Source organism: Danio rerio, chromosome 5, assembly GCF_052040795.2.
Source record: "Danio rerio strain M-AB ecotype USA chromosome 5, GRCz13ab, whole genome shotgun sequence".
In the NCBI taxonomy this organism is placed as follows: domain Eukaryota; kingdom Metazoa; phylum Chordata; class Actinopteri; order Cypriniformes; family Danionidae; genus Danio; species Danio rerio.
The window spans coordinates 51,720,375-51,739,464 of record NC_141025.1 but is presented as its reverse complement, the minus strand read 5'-3'; positions in this window follow the sequence as shown (position 1 = coordinate 51,739,464).

The window sequence follows — 19,090 nt, the reverse complement described above, 5'->3', positions numbered from 1 at the left end:
GGGGGCACCCTGGGGCCTCTACTGCAAGTCCAGGGAGAGAGGTGGACCCCTGGGTAGCTTGCTGGGGTCGGAAGCCCCTTGGTCTATGGCCAGGGGGCACCCTGGGGCCTATACTGCTAGGGAGAGAGGTGGACCCCTGGGTAGCTTGCTGGGGTCAGAGGCCTTTAGGTGTAGGGCCAGGGGGCACCCTGGGGCCTCTACTGCAAATCCAGGGAGAGAGGTGGACCCCTGGGTAGCTTGCTGGGGTCTGAAGCCTATAGGTGGAGGGCCAGGGGGTACCCTGGGGCCTATACTTCAAGTCCAGGGAGAGAGGTGGACCCTTGGGTAGCTTCCTAAGGTTAGAGGCCCCTAGGTGGAGGGCCAGCGGGCACCCTGGGGACTATCGTGCAAGTCCAGGGAGAGAGGTGGACCCCTGGGTAGCTTGCTGGGGTACAAGGCCTCTAGGTGGAGGGCCAGGGGGCACCCTGGGGCCTAACTTGCAAGTCCAGGGAGTAAGGTGGACCCCTGAGTAGCTTGCTGGGGTACGAGGCCCCTAGGTGGAGGGCCAGGGGGCACCCTGGGGCCTCTACTGCAAGTCCAGGGAGAGAGGTGGACCCCTGGGTAGCTTGCTGGGGTCTGAAGCCCATAGGTGGAGGGCCAGGGGGCACCCTGGGGCCTCTACTGCAAGTCTAGGGAGAGAGGTGGACCCATGGGTAGCTAGCTGGGGTAAAAGGCCCCTGAGTGGAGGGCCAGGGGGCACCCTGGGGCCTCTACTGCAAGTCCAGGGAGAGAGGTGGACCCATGGGTAGTTTGCTGGGGTCAGAGGCCCCTAGGCGGAGGGACAGGGGGCTTCCTGGGGCCTCTACTGCAAGTCCAGGGAGAAAGGTGGACCCCTGGGTAGCTTGCTAGGGTCAGAGGCCCCTAGGTGGAGGTCAAGGGGGCACCCTGGGGCCTTTACTGCAATCCCAGGGAGAGTTGTGGACCCTTGTGTAGCTAGCTGGGGTAAGAGGCCCCTAAGTGGAGGGCCAGGGGGCACCCTGGGGCCTCTACTGCAAGTCCAGGGAGAGAGGTGGACCCCTGGGTAGCTTGCTGGGGTCTGAAGCCCATAGGTGTAGGGCCAGGGGGTACCCTGGGGCCTATACTTCAAGTCCAGGGAGAGAGGTGGACCCTTGGGTAGCTTCCTAAGGTTAGAGGCCACTAGGTGGAGGGCCAGAGGGCACCCTGGGGACTATCGTGCAAGTCCAGGGAGAGAGGTGGACCCCTGGGTAGCTTGCTGGGGTACAAGGCCTCTAGGTGGAGGGCCAGGGGGCACCCTGGGGCCTCTACTGCAAGGCCAGGGAGAGAGGTGGACCCCTTGGTAGCTTGCTTGGGTCAGAGACCCCTAGGTGGAGGGCCAGGGGGCACCTTGGGGCCTCTACTTCAAGTCCAGGGAGAGAGGTGGACCCTTGGGTAGCTTCCTAAGGTTAGAGGCCCCTAGGTGGAGGGCCAGAGGGCACCCAGGGGACTATCGTGCAAGTCCAGGGAGAGAGGTGGACCCCTGGGTAGCTTGCTGGGGTACAAGGCCTCTAGGTGGAGGGCCAGGGGGCACCCTGGGGCCTCTACTGCAAGGACAGGGAGAGAGGTGGACCCCTTGGTAGCTTGCTTGGGTCAGAGACCCCTAGGTGGAGGGCCAGGGGGCACCTTGGGGCCTCTACTGCAAGTCTAGGGAAAGAGGTGGACCCATGGGTAGCTGGCTGGGGTAAGAGGCCCCTAAGTGGAGGGCAAGGGGGCACCCTGGGGCCTCTACTGCAAGTCCAGGGAGAGAGGTGGACCCCTGGGTAGTTTGCTGGGGTCAGTGGCCCCTAGGCGGAGGGACAGGGGGCTTCCTGGGGCCTCTACTGCAAGTCCAGGGAGAGAGGTGGACCCCTGGGTAGCTTGCTGGGGTCAGAGGCCTCTAGGTGGAGGGCCAAGGGGCACCCTGGGGCCTATACTGCAAGTCCAGGGAGAGAGGTGGACCCCTGGGTAGCTTGCTGGGGTCTGTAGCCCATAGGTGGAGGGCCAGGGGGTACCCTGGGGCCTATATTGCAAGTCCAGGGAGAGAGGTGGACCCCTGGGTAGCTTCCTAAGGTCAGAGGCCCCTAGGTGGAGGGCCAGGGGGCACCCTGGGGCTTATCCTGCAAGTCCAGGGAGAGAGGTGGACCCATGGGTAGCTTGCAGGGGCACGAGGCCCCTAGGTGGAGGGCCAGGGGGCACCCTGGGGCCTCTACTGCAAGTCCAGTGAGAGAGGTGGACCCCTGGGTAGCTTCCTAAGGTCAGAGGCCCCTAGGTGGAGGGCCAAGGGGGCACCCTGGGGCCTTTCCTGCAAGTCCAGAGAGAGACGTGGACCCCTGGGTAGCTTGCTGGGGTCAGAGGCCTCTAGGTGGAGGGCCAGGGGGCACCCTGGGGCCTCTACTGCAAGTCCAGGGAGAGAGGTGGACCCCTGGGTAGCTTGCTGGGGTCTGAAGCCCATAGGTGGAGGGCCAGGGGGTACCCCGGGGCCTATACTCCAAGTCCAGGGAGAGAGGTGGACCCTTGGGTAGCTTCCTAAGGTTAGAGGCCCCTAGGTGGAGGGCCAGAGGGCACCCTGGGGACTATCGTGCAAGTCCAGGGAGAGAGGTGGACCCCTGGGTAGCTTGCTGGGGTACAAGGCCTCTAGGTGGAGGGCCAGGGGGCACCCTGGGGCCTCTACTGCAAGGCCAGGGAGAGAGGTGGACCCTTGGTAGCTTGCTTGGGTCAGAGACCCCTAGGTGGAGGGCCAGGGGGCACCTTGGGGCCTCTACTTCAAGTCCAGGGAGAGAGGTGGACCCTTGGGTAGCTTCCTAAGGTTAGAGGCCCCTAGGTGGAGGGCCAGAGGGCACCCAGGGGACTATCGTGCAAGTCCAGGGAGAGAGGTGGACCCCTGGGTAGCTTGCTGGGGTACAAGGCCTCTAGGTGGAGGGCCAGGGGGCACCCTGGGGCCTCTACTGCAAGGACAGGGAGAGAGGTGGACCCCTTGGTAGCTTGCTTGGGTCAGAGACCCCTAGGTGGAGGGCCAGGGGGCACCTTGGGGCCTCTACTGCAAGTCTAGGGAAAGAGGTGGACCCATGGGTAGCTGGCTGGGGTAAGAGGCCCCTAAGTGGAGGGCAAGGGGGCACCCTGGGGCCTCTACTGCAAGTCCAGGGAGAGAGGTGGACCCCTGGGTAGTTTGCTGGGGTCAGTGGCCCCTAGGCGGAGGGACAGGGGGCTTCCTGGGGCCTCTACTGCAAGTCCAGGGAGAGAGGTGGACCCCTGGGTAGCTTGCTGGGGTCAGAGGCCTCTAGGTGGAGGGCCAAGGGGCACCCTGGGGCCTATACTGCAAGTCCAGGGAGAGAGGTGGACCCCTGGGTAGCTTGCTGGGGTCTGTAGCCCATAGGTGGAGGGCCAGGGGGTACCCTGGGGCCTATATTGCAAGTCCAGGGAGAGAGGTGGACCCCTGGGTAGCTTCCTAAGGTCAGAGGCCCCTAGGTGGAGGGCCAGGGGGCACCCTGGGGCTTATCCTGCAAGTCCAGGGAGAGAGGTGGACCCATGGGTAGCTTGCAGGGGCACGAGGCCCCTAGGTGGAGGGCCAGGGGGCACCCTGGGGCCTCTACTGCAAGTCCAGTGAGAGAGGTGGACCCCTGGGTAGCTTCCTAAGGTCAGAGGCCCCTAGGTGGAGGGCCAAGGGGGCACCCTGGGGCCTTTCCTGCAAGTCCAGAGAGAGACGTGGACCCCTGGGTAGCTTGCTGGGGTACGAGTCCCCTAGGTGGAGGGCCAGGGGGCACCCTGGGGCCTCTACTGCAAGTCCAGGGAGAGAGGTGGACCCCTGGGTAGCTTCTTGGGGTCAGAGTCCCCTAGGTGGAGGGTCAGGAGGTACCCTGGGGCCTCTACTACAAGTCCAGGGAGAGAGGTGGACCCCTGGGTAGCTTGCTGGGGTCAGAGGCATCTAGGTGGAGGGCCAGGGGGCACCCTAGGGTCTACACTGCAAGTCCAAGGAGAGAGGTGGACCCCTGGGTAGCTTCCTAAGGTCTGAGGCCCCTAGGTGGAGGGCCAGGGGGCACCCTGGGGCCTATCCTGCAAGTCCAGGGAGAGATGTGGACCCCTGGGTAGCTTGCTGGGGTACGAGGCCCCTAGGTGGAGGGCCAGGGGGCACCTTGGGGCCTCTACTGCAAGTCCAGTGAGAGAGGAGGACCCCTGGGTAGCTTGCTGGGGTCAGAGGCAACTAGGTGGAGGGACAGGGGTACCCTGGGGCCTAGACTGCAAGTCCAGGGAGAGAGGTGGACCCCTGGGTAGCTTCCTGAGGTCAAAGGCCCCTAGGTGGAGGGCCAGGGGGCACCCTGGGGCCTATCCTGCAAGTCCAAGGAGAGAGGTGGACCGCTGGGTTGCTTGCTGGGGTACGAGGCCCCTAGTTGGAGGGCCAGGGGGCACCTTGGGGCCTCTACTGCAAGCCCAGGGAGAGAGGTGGACCCCTGGTTAGCTTGCTGGGGTCAGAAGCCCCTTGGTCTATGGCCAGGGGGCACCCTGGGGCCTATCCTGCAAGTCCAGGGAGAGAGGTGGACCCCTGGGTAGCTAGCTGGGGTAAGAGGCCCCTAAGTGGAGGGCCAGGGGGCACCCTGGGGCCTCTACTGCAAGTCCAGGGAGAGAGGTGGACCCCTGGGTAGCTTGCTGGGGTCAGAGGCCCCTAGGTGGAGGGCCAGGGGGCACCCTGGGGCCTCTACTGCAAGTCCAGGGAGAGAGGTGGACCCCTGGGTAGCTTGCTGGGGTCGGAAGCCCCTTGGTCTATGGCCAGGGGGCACCCTGGGGCCTATACTGCAAGTCCAGGGAGAGAGGTGGACCCATGGGTAGCTTACTGGGGTAAGAGGCCCCTAGGTGGAGGGCCAGGGGCTTCCTGGGGCCTCTACTGCAAGTCTAGGCAGAAAGGTGGACCCATGGGTAGCTTGCTGGGGTCAGAGGCCTCTAGGTGGAGGTCAAGGGGGCACCCTGGGGCCTTTACTGCAATCCCAGGGAGAGAGGTGGACCTCTGGGTAGCTTGCTGGGGTCAGAGGCCCCTAGGTGGAGGGCCAGGGGGCACCCTGGGGCCTATCCTGCAAGTCCAGGGAGAGAGGTGGACCCCTGGGTAGCTTGCTGGGGTACGAGGCCCCTAGGTGGAGGGCCAGGGCGCACCCTGGGGCCTCTACTGCAAGTCCAGGGAGTGAGGTGGACCCCTGGGTAGCTTGCTGGGGTCAGAGGCCCCTAGGTGGAGGGCCAGGGGGCACCCTGGGGCCTCTACTGCAAGTCCAGGGAAAGAGGTGGACCCCTGGGTAGCTTGCTGGGGTCAGAGGCCTTTAGGTGTAGGGCCAAGGGGCACCCTGGGGCCTCTACTGCAAATCCAGGGAGAGAGGTGGACCCCTGGGTAGCTTGCTGGGGTCTGAAGCCTATAGGTGGAGGGCCAGGGGGTACCCTGGGGCCTATACTTCAAGTCCAGGGAGAGAGGTGGACCCTTGGGTAGCTTCCTAAGGTTAGAGGCCCTTAGGTGGAGGGCCAGAGGGCTCCCAGGGGACTATCGTGCAAGTCCAGGGAGAGAGGTGGACCCCTGGGTAGCTTGCTGGGGTACAAGGCCTCTAGGTGGAGGGCCAGGGGCACCCTGGGGCCTCTACTGCAAGTCCAGGGAGAGAGGTGGACCCCTGGGTAGCTTGCTGGGGTACGAGGCCCATAGGTGGAGGGCCAGGGGGCACCCTGGGGCCTCTACTGCAAGTCCAGGGAGAGAGGTGTACCCCTGGGCAGCTTGCTGGGGTCAGAGGCCCCTAGGTGGAGGGCCAGGGGGCACCCTGGGGCCTCTACTGCAAGTCCAGGGAAAGAGATGGACCCCTGGGTAGCTTGCTGGGGTAGGAGGCCCCTAGGTGGAGGGCCAGGGGGCACTCTGGGGCCTCTACTGCAAGTCCAGGGAGAGAGGTGGACCCCTGGGTAGCTTGCTGGGGTCAGAGGCCCCTAGGTGGAGGGCCAGGGGGCACCCTGGGGCCTCTACTGCAAGTCCAGGGAAAGAGGTGGACCCCTTGGTAGCTTGCTGGGGTCAGAGGCCTCTAAGTGGAGGGCCAGGGGGCACCCTGGGGCCTCTACTGCAAGTCCAGGGAGAGAGGTGGACCCCCGGGTAGCTTGCTGGGGTCTGAAGCCCATAGATGGAGGGCCAGGGGGTACCCCTGGGCCTATACTTCAAGTCCAGGGAGAGAGGTGGACCCTTGGGTAGCTTCCTAAGGTTAGAGGCCCCTAGGTGGAGGCCCAGAGGGCACCCTGGGGACTATCGTGCAAGTCCAGGGAGAGAGGTGGACCCCTGGGTAGCTTGCTGGGGTAAAAGGCCTCTAGGTGGAGGGCCAGGGGCACCCTGGGGCCTCTACTGCAAGGCCAGGGAGAGAGGTGGACCCCTTGGTAGCTTGCTTGGGTCAGAGACCCCTACGTGGAGGGCCAGGGGGCACCTTGGGGCCTCTACTTCAAGTCCAGGGAGAGAGGTGGACCCTTGGGTAGCTTCCTAAGGTTAGAGGCCCTTAGGTGGAGGGCCAGAGGGCTCCCAGGGGACTATCGTGCAAGTCCAGGGAGAGAGGTGGACCCCTGGGTAGCTTGCTGGGGTACAAGGCCTCTAGGTGGAGGGCCAGGGGCACCCTGGGGCCTCTACTGCAAGGCCAGGGAGAGAGGTGGACCCCTGGGTAGCTTGCTGGGGTCAGAGGCCTCTAGGTGGAGGGCCAGGGGGCACCCTGGGGACTCTACTGCAAGTCCAGGGAGAGAGGTGGACCCCTGGGTAGCTTGCTGGGGTCTGAAGCCCATAGATGGAGGGCCAGGGGGTACCCTGGGGCCTTTACTTCAAGTCCAGGGAGAGAGGTGGACCCTTGGGTAGCTTCCTAAGGTTAGAGGCCCCTAGGTGGAGGGCCAGGGGGCACCCTGGGGCCTATCCTGCAAGTCCAGGGAGAGAGGTGGACCTCTGGGTAGCTTGCTGGGGTACGAGGCCCCTAGGTGGAGGGCCAGGGGGCACCCTGGGGCCTCTACTGCAAGTCCAGGGAGAGAGGTGGACCCCTGGGTAGCTTGCTGGGGTCAGAGGCCCCTAGGTGGAGGGCCAGGGGGCACCCTGGGGCCTCTACTGCAAGTCCAGGGAAAGAGGTGGACCCCTGGGTAGCTTGCTGGGGTCAGAGGCCTTTAGGTGTAGGGCCAGGGGGCACCCTGGGGCCTCTACTGCAAATCCAGGGAGAGAGGTGGACCCCTGGGTAGCTTGCTGGGGTCTGAAGCCTATAGGTGGAGGGCCAGGGGGTACCCTGGGGCCTATACTTCAAGTCCAGGGAGAGAGGTGGACCCTTGGGTAGCTTCCTAAGGTTAGAGGCCCCTAGGTGGAGGGCCAGCGGGCACCCTGGGGACTATCGTGCAAGTCCAGGGAGAGAGGTGGACCCCTGGGTAGCTTGCTGGGGTACAAGGCCTCTAGGTGGAGGGCCAGGGGGCACCCTGGGGCCTAACTTGCAAGTCCAATGAGTAAGGTGGACCGCTGAGTAGCTTGCTGGGGTACGAGGCCCCTAGGTGGAGGGCCAGGGGGCACCCTGGGGCCTCTACTGCAAGTCCAGGGAGAGAGGTGGACCCCTGGGTAGCTTGCTGGGGTCTGAAGCCCATAGGTGGAGGGCCAGGGGGCACCCTGGGGCCTCTACTGCAAGTCTAGGGAGAGAGGTGGACCCATGGGTAGCTAACTGGGGTAAGAGGCCCCTGAGTTGAGGGCCAGGGGGCACCCTGGGGCCTCTACTGCAAGTCCAGGGAGAGAGGTGGACCCATGGGTTGTTTGCTGGGGTCAGAGGCCCCTAGGCGGAGGGACAGGGGGCTTCCTGGGGCCTTTACTGCAAGTCCAGGGAGAAAGGTGGACCCCTGGGTAGCTTGCTAGGGTCAGAGGCCCCTAGGTGGAGGTCAAGGGGGCACCCTGGGGCCTTTACTGCAATCCCAGGGAGAGTTGTGGACCCTTGTGTAGCTTGCTGGGGTTTAGAGGCCCCTTGGTGGAGGGTCAGGGGGCACCCTGGGGCCTATTCTGCAAGTCCAGGGAGAGAGGTGGACCTCTGGGTAGCTTGCTGGGGTCAGAGACCCCTAGGTGGAGGGCCAGGGGGCACCCTGGGGCCTATCCTGCAAGTCCAGGGAGAGAGGTGGACCCCTGGGTAGCTTGCTGGGGTACGAGGCCCATAGGTGGAGGGCCAGGGGGCACCCTGGGGCCTCTACTGCAAGTCCAGGGAGAGAGGTGGACCCCTGGGTAGCTTGCTGGGGTCAGAGGCCCCTAGGTGGAGGGCCAGGGGGCACCCTGGGGCCTCTACTGCAAGTCCAGGGAAAGAGATGGACCCCTGGGTAGCTTGCTGGGGTCAGGGGCCTCTAGGTAGAGGGCCAGGGGGCACCCTGGGGCCTCTACTGCAAGTCTAGGGAGAGAGGTGGACCCATGGGTAGCTAGCTGGGGTAAGAGGCCCCTAAGTGGAGGGCCAGGGGGCACCCTGGGGCCTCTACTGCAAGTCCAGGGAGAGAGGTGGACCCCTGGGTAGCTTGCTGGGGTCTGAAGCCCATAGGTGGAGGGCCAGGGGGTACCCTGGGGCCTATACTTCAAGTCCAGGGAGAGAGTTGGACCCTTGGGTAGCTTCCTAAGGTTAGAGGCCACTAGGTGGAGGGCCAGAGGGCACCCTGGGGACTATCGTGCAAGTCCAGGGAGAGAGGTGGACCCCTGGGTAGCTTGCTGGGGTACAAGGCCTCTAGGTGGAGGGCCAGGGGGCACCCTGGGGCCTATCTTGCAAGTCCAGGGAGTAAGGTGGTCCCCTGAGTAGCTTGCTGGGGTACGAGGCCCCTAGGTGGAGGGCCAGGGGGCAGCCCGGGGCCTCTACTGCAAGTCCAGGGAGAGAGGTGGACCCATGGGTAGCTAGCAGGGGTAAGAGGCCCCTAAGTGGAGGGCCAGGGGGCACCCTGGGGCCTCTACTGCAATCCCAGGGAGAGTTGTGGACCCTTGTGTAGCTTGCTGGGGTCAGAGGCCCCTTGGTGGAGGGTCAGGGGGCACCCTAGGGCCTGTTCTGCAACTCCAGGGAGAGAGGTGGACCTCTGGGTAGCTTGCTGGGGTCAGAGGCCCCTAGGTGGAGAGCCAGGGGGCACCCTGGGGCCTATCCTAAAAGTCCAGGGAGAGAGGTGGACCCCTGGGTAGCTTGCTGGGGTACGAGGCCCCTAGGTGGAGGGCCAGGGGGCACTCTGGGGCCTCTACTGCAAGTCCAGGGAGAGAGGTGGACCCCTGGGTAGCTTGCTGGGGTCAGAGGCCCCTAGGTGGAGGGCCAGGGGGCACCCTGGGGCCTCTACTGCAAGTCCAAGGAAAGAGGTGGACCCCTAGGTAGCTTGCTGGGGTCAGAGGCCTCTAGGTGGAGGGCCAGGGGGCACCCTGGGGCCTCTACTGCAAGTCCAGGGAGAGAGGTGGACCCCTGGGTAGCTTGCTGGGGTCTGAAGCCCATAGGTGGAGGGCCAGGGGGTACCCCTGGGCCTATACTTCAAGTCCAGGGAGAGAGGTGGACCCTTGGGTAGCTTCCTAAGGTTAGAGGCCCCTAGGTGGAGGCCCAGAGGGCACCCTGGGGACTATCGTGCAAGTCCAGGGAGAGAGGTGGACCCCTGGGTAGCTTGCTGGGGTACAAGGCCTCTAGGTGGAGGGCCAGGGGGCACCCTGGGGCCTCTACTGCAAGGCCAGGGAGAGAGGTGGACCCCTTGGTAGCTTGCTTGGGTCAGAGACCCCTAGGTGGAGGGCCAGGGGGCACCTTGGGGCCTCTACTTCAAGTCCAGGGAGAGAGGTGGACCCTTGGGTAGCTTCCTAAGGTTAGAGGCCCTTAGGTGGAGAGCCAGAGGGCACCCAGGGGACTATCGTGCAAGTCCAGGGAGAGAGGTGGACCCCTGGGTAGCTTGCTGGGGAACAAGGCCTCTAGGTGGAGGGCCAGGGGCACCCTGGGGCCTCTACTGCAAGGCCAGGGAGAGAGGTGGACCCCTGGGTAGCTTGCTGGGGTCAGAGGCCTCTAGGTGGAGGGCCAAGGGGCACCCTGGGGCCTATTCTGCAAGTCCAGGGAGAGAGGTGGACCCCTGGGTAGCTTGCTGGGGTCTGTAGCCCAAAGGTGGAGGGCCAGGGGGTACCCTGGGGCCTATACTGCAAGTCCAGGGAGAGAGGTGGACCCCTGGGTAGCTTCCTAAGGTCAGAGGCCCCTAGGTGGAGGGCCAGGGGGCACCCTGGGGCCTATCCTGCAAGTCCAGGGAGAGAGGTGGACCCATGGGTAGCTTGCTGGGGCACGAGGCCCCTAGGTGGAGGGCCAGGGGGCACCCTGGGGCCTCTACTGCAAGTCCAGGGAGAGAGGTGGACCCCTGGGTAGCTTCCTAAGGTCAGAGGCCCCTAGGTGGAGGGCCAGGGGGCACCCTGGGGCCTATCCTGCAAGTCCAGGGAGAGAGGTGGACCCCTGGGTAGCTTGCTGGGGTACGAGTATCCTAGCTGGAGGGCCAGGGGGCACCCTGGGGCCTCTACTGCAAGCCCAGGGAGAGAGGTGGACCCCTGGGTAGCTTCCTGGGGTCAGAGTCCCCTAGGTGGAGGGTCAGGAGGTACCCTAGGGCCTCTACTGCAAGTCCAGGGAGAGAGGTGGACCCCTTGGTAGCTTGCTGGGGTCAGAGGCAACTAGGTGGAGGGCCAGGGGGCACCCTAGGGTCTACACTGCAAGTCCAGGGAGAGAGGTGGACCCCTGGGTAGCTTCCTAAGGTCAGAGGCCCCTAGGTGGAGGGCCAGGGGGCACCCTGGGGCCTCTACTGCAAGTCCAGGGAGAGAGGTGGACCCCTGGGTAGCTTGCTGGGGTCTGAAGCCCATAGGTGGAGGGCCAGGGGGCACCCTGGGGCCTCTACTGCAAGTCTAGGGAGAGAGGTGGACCCATGGGTAGCTAGCTGGGGTAAGAGGCCCCTAAGTGGAGGGCCAGGGGGCACCCTGGTGCCTCTACTGCAAGTCCAGGGAGAGAGGTGGACCCCTGGGTAGTTTGCTGGGGTCAGAGGCCCCTAGGTGGAGGGACAGGGGGCTTCCTGGGGCCTCTACTGCAAATCCAGGGAGAAAGGTGGACCCCTGGGTAGCTTGCTAGGGTCAGAGGCCCCTAGGTGGAGGTCAAGGGGCACCCTGGGGCCTTTACTGCAATCCCAGGGAGAGTTGTGGACCCTTGTGTAGCTTGCTGGGGTCAGAGGCCCCTTGGTGGAGGGTCAGGGGGCACCCTGGGGCCTATTCTGCAAGTCCAGGGAGAGAGGTGGACCTCTGGGTAGCTTGCTGGGGTCAGAGGCCCCTAGGTGGAGGGCCAGGGGCTACCCTGGGGCCTATCCTAAAAGTCCAGGGAGAGAGGTGGACCCCTGGGTAGCTTGCTGGGGTCAGAGGCAACTAGTTGGAGGGTCAGGAGGTACCCTAGGGCCTCTACTGCAAGTCCATGGAGAGAGGTGGACCCCTGGGTAGCTTGCTGGGGTCAGAGGCAACTAGTTGGAGGGCCAGGGGGCACCCTAGGGTCTACACTGCAAGTCCAGGGAGAGAGGTGGACCCCTGGGTAGCTTCCTAAGGTCAGAGGCCCCTAGGTGGAGGGCCAGGGGGCACCCTGGGGCCTCTACTGCAAGTCCAGGGAGAGAGGTGGACCCCTGGGTTGCTTGCTGGGGTCTGAAGCCCATAGGTGGAGGGCCAGGGGGCACCCTGGGGCCTCTACTGCAAGTCTAGGGAGAGAGGTGGACCCATGGGTAGCTAGCTGGGGTAAGAGGCCCCTAAGTGGAGGGCCAGGGGGCACCCTGGGGCCTCTACTGCAAGTCCAGGGAGAGAGATGGACCCCTGGGTAGTTTGCTGGGGTCAGAGGCCCCTAGGCGGAGGGACAGGGGGCTTCCTGGGGCCTCTACTGCAAGTCCAGGGAGAGTTGTGGACCCTTGTGTAGCTTGCTGGGGTCAGAGGCTCTTGGTGGAGGGTCAGGGGGCACCCTGGGGCCTATTTTGCAAGTCCAGGGAGAGAGGTGGACCTCTGAGTAGCTTGCTGGGGTCAGAGGCCCCTAGGTGGAGGGCCAGGGGGCACCCTGGGGCCTATCCTTCAAGTCCAGGGAGAGAGGTGGACCCCTGGGTAGCTTGCTGGGGTACGAGGCCCCTAGGTGGAGGGCCAGGGGGCACCCTGGGGCCTCTACTGCAAGTCCAGGGAGAGAGGTGGACCCCTGGGTAGCTTGCTGGGGTCAGAGGCCCATAGGTGGAGGGCCAGGGGGGCACTCTGGGGCCTCTACTGCATGTCCAGGGAAAGAGGTGAACCCCTGGGTAGCTTGCTGGGGTCAGAGGCCTCTAGGTGGAGGGCCAGGGGGCACCCTGGGGCCTCTATTGCAAGTCCAGGGAGAGAGGTGGACCCCTGGGTTGCTTGCTGGGGTCTGAAGCCCATAGGTGGAGGGCCAGGGGGTACCCTGGGGCCTATACTTCAAGTCCAGGGAGAGAGGTGGACCCTTGGGTAGCTTCCTAAGGTTAGAGGCCCCTAGGTGGAGGGCCAGAGGGCACCCTGGGGACTATCGTGCAAGTCCAGGGAGAGAGGTGGACCCCTGGGTAGCTTGCTGGGGTACAAGGCCTCTAGGTGGAGGGCCAGGGGGCACCCTGGGGCCTCTACTGCAAGGCCAGTTAGAGAGGTGGACCCCTTGGTAGCTTGCTGGGGTCAGAGGCCTCTAGGTGGAGGGCCAGGGGGCACCCTGGGGCCTCTATTGCAAGTCCAGGGAGAGAGGTGGACCCCTGGGTTGCTTGCTGGGGTCTGAAGCCCATAGGTGGAGGGCCAGGGGGCACCCTGGGGCCTCTACTGCAAGTCTAGGGAGAGAGGTGGACCCATGGGTAGCTAGCTGGGGTAAGAGGCCCCTAAGTGGAGGGCCAGGGGGCACCCTGGGGCCTCTACTGCAAGTCCAGGGAGAGAGGTGGACCCCTGGGTAGTTTGCTGGGGTCAGAGGCCCCTAGGCGGAGGGACAGGGGGCTTCCTGGGGCCTCTACTGCAAGTCCAGGGAGAGTTGTGGACCCTTGTGTAGCTTGCTGGGGTCAGAGGCCCCTTGGTGGAGGGTCAGGGGGCACCCTGGGGCCTATTCTGCAAGTCCAGGGAGAGAGGTGGACCTCTGGGTAGCTTGCTGGGGTCAGAGGCCCCTAGGTGGAGGGCCAGGGGGCACCCTGGGGCCTATCCTGCAAGTCCAGGGAGAGAGGTGGACCCCTGGGTAGCTTGCTGGGGTACGAGGCCCCTAGGTGGAGGGCCAGGGGGCACCCTGGGGCCTCTACTGCAAGTCCAGGGAGAGAGGTGGACCCCTGGGTAGCTTGCTGGGGTCGGAAGCCCCTTGGTCTATGGCCAGGGGGCACCCTGGGGCCTATACTGCTAGGGAGAGAGGTGGACCCCTGGGTAGCTTGCTGGGGTCAGAGGCCTTTAGGTGTAGGGCCAGGGGGCACCCTGGGGCCTCTACTGCAAATCCAGGGAGAGAGGTGGACCCCTGGGTAGCTTGCTGGGGTCTGAAGCCTATAGGTGGAGGGCCAGGGGGTACCCTGGGGCCTATACTTCAAGTCCAGGGAGAGAGGTGGACCCTTGGGTAGCTTCCTAAGGTTAGAGGCCCCTAGGTGGAGGGCCAGCGGGCACCCTGGGGACTATCGTGCAAGTCCAGGGAGAGAGGTGGACCCCTGGGTAGCTTGCTGGGGTACAAGGCCTCTAGGTGGAGGGCCAGGGGGCACCCTGGGGCCTAACTTGCAAGTCCAGGGAGTAAGGTGGACCCCTGAGTAGCTTGCTGGGGTACGAGGCCCCTAGGTGGAGGGCCAGGGGGCACCCTGGGGCCTCTACTGCAAGTCCAGGGAGAGAGGTGGACCCCTGGGTAGCTTGCTGGGGTCTGAAGCCCATAGGTGGAGGGCCAGGGGGCACCCTGGGGCCTCTACTGCAAGTCTAGGGAGAGAGGTGGACCCATGGGTAGCTAGCTGGGGTAAAAGGCCCCTGAGTGGAGGGCCAGGGGGCACCCTGGGGCCTCTACTGCAAGTCCAGGGAGAGAGGTGGACCCATGGGTAGTTTGCTGGGGTCAGAGGCCCCTAGGCGGAGGGACAGGGGGCTTCCTGGGGCCTCTACTGCAAGTCCAGGGAGAAAGGTGGACCCCTGGGTAGCTTGCTAGGGTCAGAGGCCCCTAGGTGGAGGTCAAGGGGGCACCCTGGGGCCTTTACTGCAATCCCAGGGAGAGTTGTGGACCCTTGTGTAGCTAGCTGGGGTAAGAGGCCCCTAAGTGGAGGGCCAGGGGGCACCCTGGGGCCTCTACTGCAAGTCCAGGGAGAGAGGTGGACCCCTGGGTAGCTTGCTGGGGTCTGAAGCCCATAGGTGTAGGGCCAGGGGGTACCCTGGGGCCTATACTTCAAGTCCAGGGAGAGAGGTGGACCCTTGGGTAGCTTCCTAAGGTTAGAGGCCACTAGGTGGAGGGCCAGAGGGCACCCTGGGGACTATCGTGCAAGTCCAGGGAGAGAGGTGGACCCCTGGGTAGCTTGCTGGGGTACAAGGCCTCTAGGTGGAGGGCCAGGGGGCACCCTGGGGCCTATCCTGCAAGTCCAGGGAGAAAGGTGGACCCCTGGGTAGCTTGCTGGGGTACGAGGCCCATAGGTGGAGGGCCAGGGGGCACCCTGGGGCCTCTACTGCAAGTCCAGGGAGAGAGGTGGACCCCTGGGTAGCTTGCTGGGGTCAGAGGCCCCTAGGTGGAGGGCCAGGGGGCACCCTGGGGCCTCTACTGCAAGTCCAGGGAAAGAGATGGACCCCTGGGTAGCTTGCTGGGGTAGGAGGCCCCTAGGTGGAGGGCCAGGGGGCACTCTGGGGCCTCTACTGCAAGTCCAGGGAGAGAGGTGGACCCCTGGGTAGCTTGCTGGGGTCAGAGGCCCCTAGGTGGAGGGCCAGGGGGCACCCTGGGGCCTCTACTGCAAGTCCAGGGAAAGAGGTGGACCCCTAGGTAGCTTGCTGGGGTCAGAGGCCTCTAGGTGGAGGGCCAGGGGGCACCCTGGGGCCTCTACTGCAAGTCCAGGGAGAGAGGTGGACCCCTGGGTAGCTTGCTGGGGTCTGAAGCCCATAGGTGGAGGGCCAGGGGGTACCCCTGGGCCTATACTTCAAGTCCAGGGAGAGAGGTGGACCCTTGGGTAGCTTCCTAAGGTTAGAGGCCCCTAGGTGGAGGCCCAGAGGGCACCCTGGGGACTATCGTGCAAGTCCAGGGAGAGAGGTGGACCCCTGGGTAGCTTGCTGGGGTAAAAGGCCTCTAGGTGGAGGGCCAGGGGGCACCCTGGGGCCTCTACTGCAAGGCCAGGGAGAGAGGTGGACCCCTTGGTAGCTTGCTTGGGTCAGAGACCCCTAGGTGGAGGGCCAGGGGGCACCTTGGGGCCTCTACTTCAAGTCCAGGGAGAGAGGTGGACCCTTGGGTAGCTTCCTAAGGTTAGAGGCCCTTAGGTGGAGGGCCAGAGGGCTCCCAGGGGACTATCGTGCAAGTCCAGGGAGAGAGGTGGACCCCTGGGTAGCTTGCTGGGGTACAAGGCCTCTAGGTGGAGGGCCAGGGGCACCCTGGGGCCTCTACTGCAAGGCCAGGGAGAGAGGTGGACCCCTGGGTAGCTTGCTGGGGTCAGAGGCCTCTAGGTGGAGGGCCAGGGGGCCCCCTGGGGACTCTACTGCAAGTCCACGGAGAGAGGTGGACCCCTGGGTAGCTTGCTGGGTTCTGAAGCCCATAGGTGGAGGGCCAGGGGGTACCCTGGGGCCTATACTTCAAGTCCAGGGAGAGAGGTGGACCCTTGGGTAGCTTCCTAAGGTTAGAGGCCCCTAGGTGGAGGGCCAGGGGGCACCCTGGGGCCTATCCTGCAAGTCCAGGGAGAGAGGTGGACCCCTGGGTAGCTTGCTGGGGTCAGAGGCAACTAGGTGGAGGGCCAGGGGGCACCCTAGGGTCTACACTGCAAGTCCAGGGAGAGAGGTGGACCCCTGGGTAGCTTCCTAAGGTCAGAGGCCCCTAGGTGGAGGGCCAGGGGGCACCCTGGGGCCTCTACTGCAAGTCCAGGGAGAGAGGTGGACCCCTGGGTAGCTTGCTGGGGTCTGAAGCCCATAGGTGGAGGGCCAGGGGGCACCCTGGGGCCTCTACTGCAAGTCTAGGGAGAGAGGTGGACCCATGGGTAGCTAGCTGGGGTAAGAGGCCCCTAAGTGGAGGGCCAGGGGGCACCCTGGTGCCTCTACTGCAAGTCCAGGGAGAGAGGTGGACCCCTGGGTAGTTTGCTGGGGTCAGAGGCCCCTAGGTGGAGGGACAGGGGGCTTCCTGGGGCCTCTACTGCAAATCCAGGGAGAAAGGTGGACCCCTGGGTAGCTTGCTAGGGTCAGAGGCCCCTAGGTGGAGGTCAAGGGGGCACCCTGGGGCCTTTACTGCAATCCCAGGGAGAGTTGTGGACCCTTGTGTAGCTTGCTGGGGTCAGAGGCCCCTTGGTGGAGGGTCAGGGGGCACCCTGGGGCCTATTCTGCAAGTCCAGGGAGAGAGGTGGACCTCTGGGTAGCTTGCTGGGGTCAGAGGCCCCTAGGTGGAGGGCCAGGGGCTACCCTGGGGCCTATCCTAAAAGTCCAGGGAGAGAGGTGGACCCCTGGGTAGCTTGCTGGGGTCAGAGGCAACTAGTTGGAGGGTCAGGAGGTACCCTAGGGCCTCTACTGCAAGTCCATGGAGAGAGGTGGACCCCTGGGTAGCTTGCTGGGGTCAGAGGCAACTAGTTGGAGGGCCAGGGGGCACCCTAGGGTCTACACTGCAAGTCCAGGGAGAGAGGTGGACCCCTGGGTAGCTTCCTAAGGTCAGAGGCCCCTAGGTGGAGGGCCAGGGGGCACCCTGGGGCCTCTACTGCAAGTCCAGGGAGAGAGGTGGACCCCTGGGTTGCTTGCTGGGGTCTGAAGCCCATAGGTGGAGGGCCAGGGGGCACCCTGGGGCCTCTACTGCAAGTCTAGGGAGAGAGGTGGACCCATGGGTAGCTAGCTGGGGTAAGAGGCCCCTAAGTGGAGGGCCAGGGGGCACCCTGGGGCCTCTACTGCAAGTCCAGGGAGAGAGATGGACCCCTGGGTAGTTTGCTGGGGTCAGAGGCCCCTAGGCGGAGGGACAGGGGGCTTCCTGGGGCCTCTACTGCAAGTCCAGGGAGAGTTGTGGACCCTTGTGTAGCTTGCTGGGGTCAGAGGCTCTTGGTGGAGGGTCAGGGGGCACCCTGGGGCCTATTTTGCAAGTCCAGGGAGAGAGGTGGACCTCTGAGTAGCTTGCTGGGGTCAGAGGCCCCTAGGTGGAGGGCCAGGGGGCACCCTGGGGCCTATCCTTCAAGTCCAGGGAGAGAGGTGGACCCCTGGGTAGCTTGCTGGGGTACGAGGCCCCTAGGTGGAGGGCCAGGGGGCACCCTGGGGCCTCTACTGCAAGTCCAGGGAGAGAGGTGGACCCCTGGGTAGCTTGCTGGGGTCAGAGGCCCATAGCTGGAGGGCCAGGGGGCACTCTGGGGCCTCTACTGCATGTCCAGGGAAAGAGGTGAACCCCTGGGTAGCTTGCTGGGGTCAGAGGCCTCTAGGTGGAGGGCCAGGGGGCACCCTGGGGCCTCTATTGCAAGTCCAGGGAGAGAGGTGGACCCCTGGGTTGCTTGCTGGGGTCTGAAGCCCATAGGTGGAGGGCCAGGGGGTACCCTGGGGCCTATACTTCAAGTCCAGGGAGAGAGGTGGACCCTTGGGTAGCTTCCTAAGGTTAGAGGCCCCTAGGTGGAGGGCCAGAGGGCACCCTGGGGACTATCGTGCAAGTCCAGGGAGAGAGGTGGACCCCTGGGTAGCTTGCTGGGGTACAAGGCCTCTAGGTGGAGGGCCAGGGGGCACCCTGGGGCCTCTACTGCAAGGCCAGTTAGAGAGGTGGACCCCTTGGTAGCTTGCTGGGGTCAGAGGCCTCTAGGTGGAGGGCCAGGGGGCACCCTGGGGCCTCTATTGCAAGTCCAGGGAGAGAGGTGGACCCCTGGGTTGCTTGCTGGGGTCTGAAGCCCATAGGTGGAGGGCCAGGGGGCACCCTGGGGCCTCTACTGCAAGTCTAGGGAGAGAGGTGGACCCATGGGTAGCTAGCTGGGGTAAGAGGCCCCTAAGTTGAGGGCCAGGGGGCACCCTGGGGCCTCTACTGCAAGTCCAGGGAGAGAGGTGGACCCCTGGGTAGTTTGCTGGGGTCAGAGGCCCCTAGGCGGAGGGACAGGGGGCTTCCTGGGGCCTCTACTGCAAGTCCAGGGAGAGTTGTGGACCCTTGTGTAGCTTGCTGGGGTCAGAGGCCCCTTGGTGGAGGGTCAGGGGGCACCCTGGGGCCTATTCTGCAAGTCCAGGGAGAGAGGTGGACCTCTGGGTAGCTTGCTGGGGTCAGAGGCCCCTAGGTGGAGGGCCAGGGGGCACCCTGGGGCCTATCCTGCAAGTCCAGGGAGAGAGGTGGACCCCTGGGTAGCTTGCTGGGGTACGAGGCCCCTAGGTGGAGGGCCAGGGGGCACCCTGGGGCCTCTACTGCAAGTCCAGGGAGAGAGGTGGACCCCTGGGTAGCTTGCTGGGGTCGGAAGCCCCTTGGTCTATGGCCAGGGGGCACCCTGGGGCCTATACTGCTAGGGAGAGAGGTGGACCCCTGGGTAGCTTGCTGGGGTCAGAGGCCTTTAGGTGTAGGGCCAGGGGGCACCCTGGGGCCTCTACTGCAAATCCAGGGAGAGAGGTGGACCCCTGGGTAGCTTGCTGGGGTCTGAAGCCTATAGGTGGAGGGCCAGGGGGTACCCTGGGGCCTATACTTCAAGTCCAGGGAGAGAGGTGGACCCTTGGGTAGCTTCCTAAGGTTAGAGGCCCCTAGGTGGAGGGCCAGCGGGCACCCTGGGGACTATCGTGCAAGTCCAGGGAGAGAGGTGGACCCCTGGGTAGCTTGCTGGGGTACAAGGCCTCTAGGTGGAGGGCCAGGGGGCACCCTGGGGCCTAACTTGCAAGTACAGGGAGTAAGGTGGACCCCTGAGTAGCTTGCTGGGGTACGAGGCCCCTAGGTGGAGGGCCAGGGGGCACCCTGGGGCCTCTACTGCAAGTCCAGGGAGAGAGGTGGACCCATGGGTAGCTTGCTGGGGT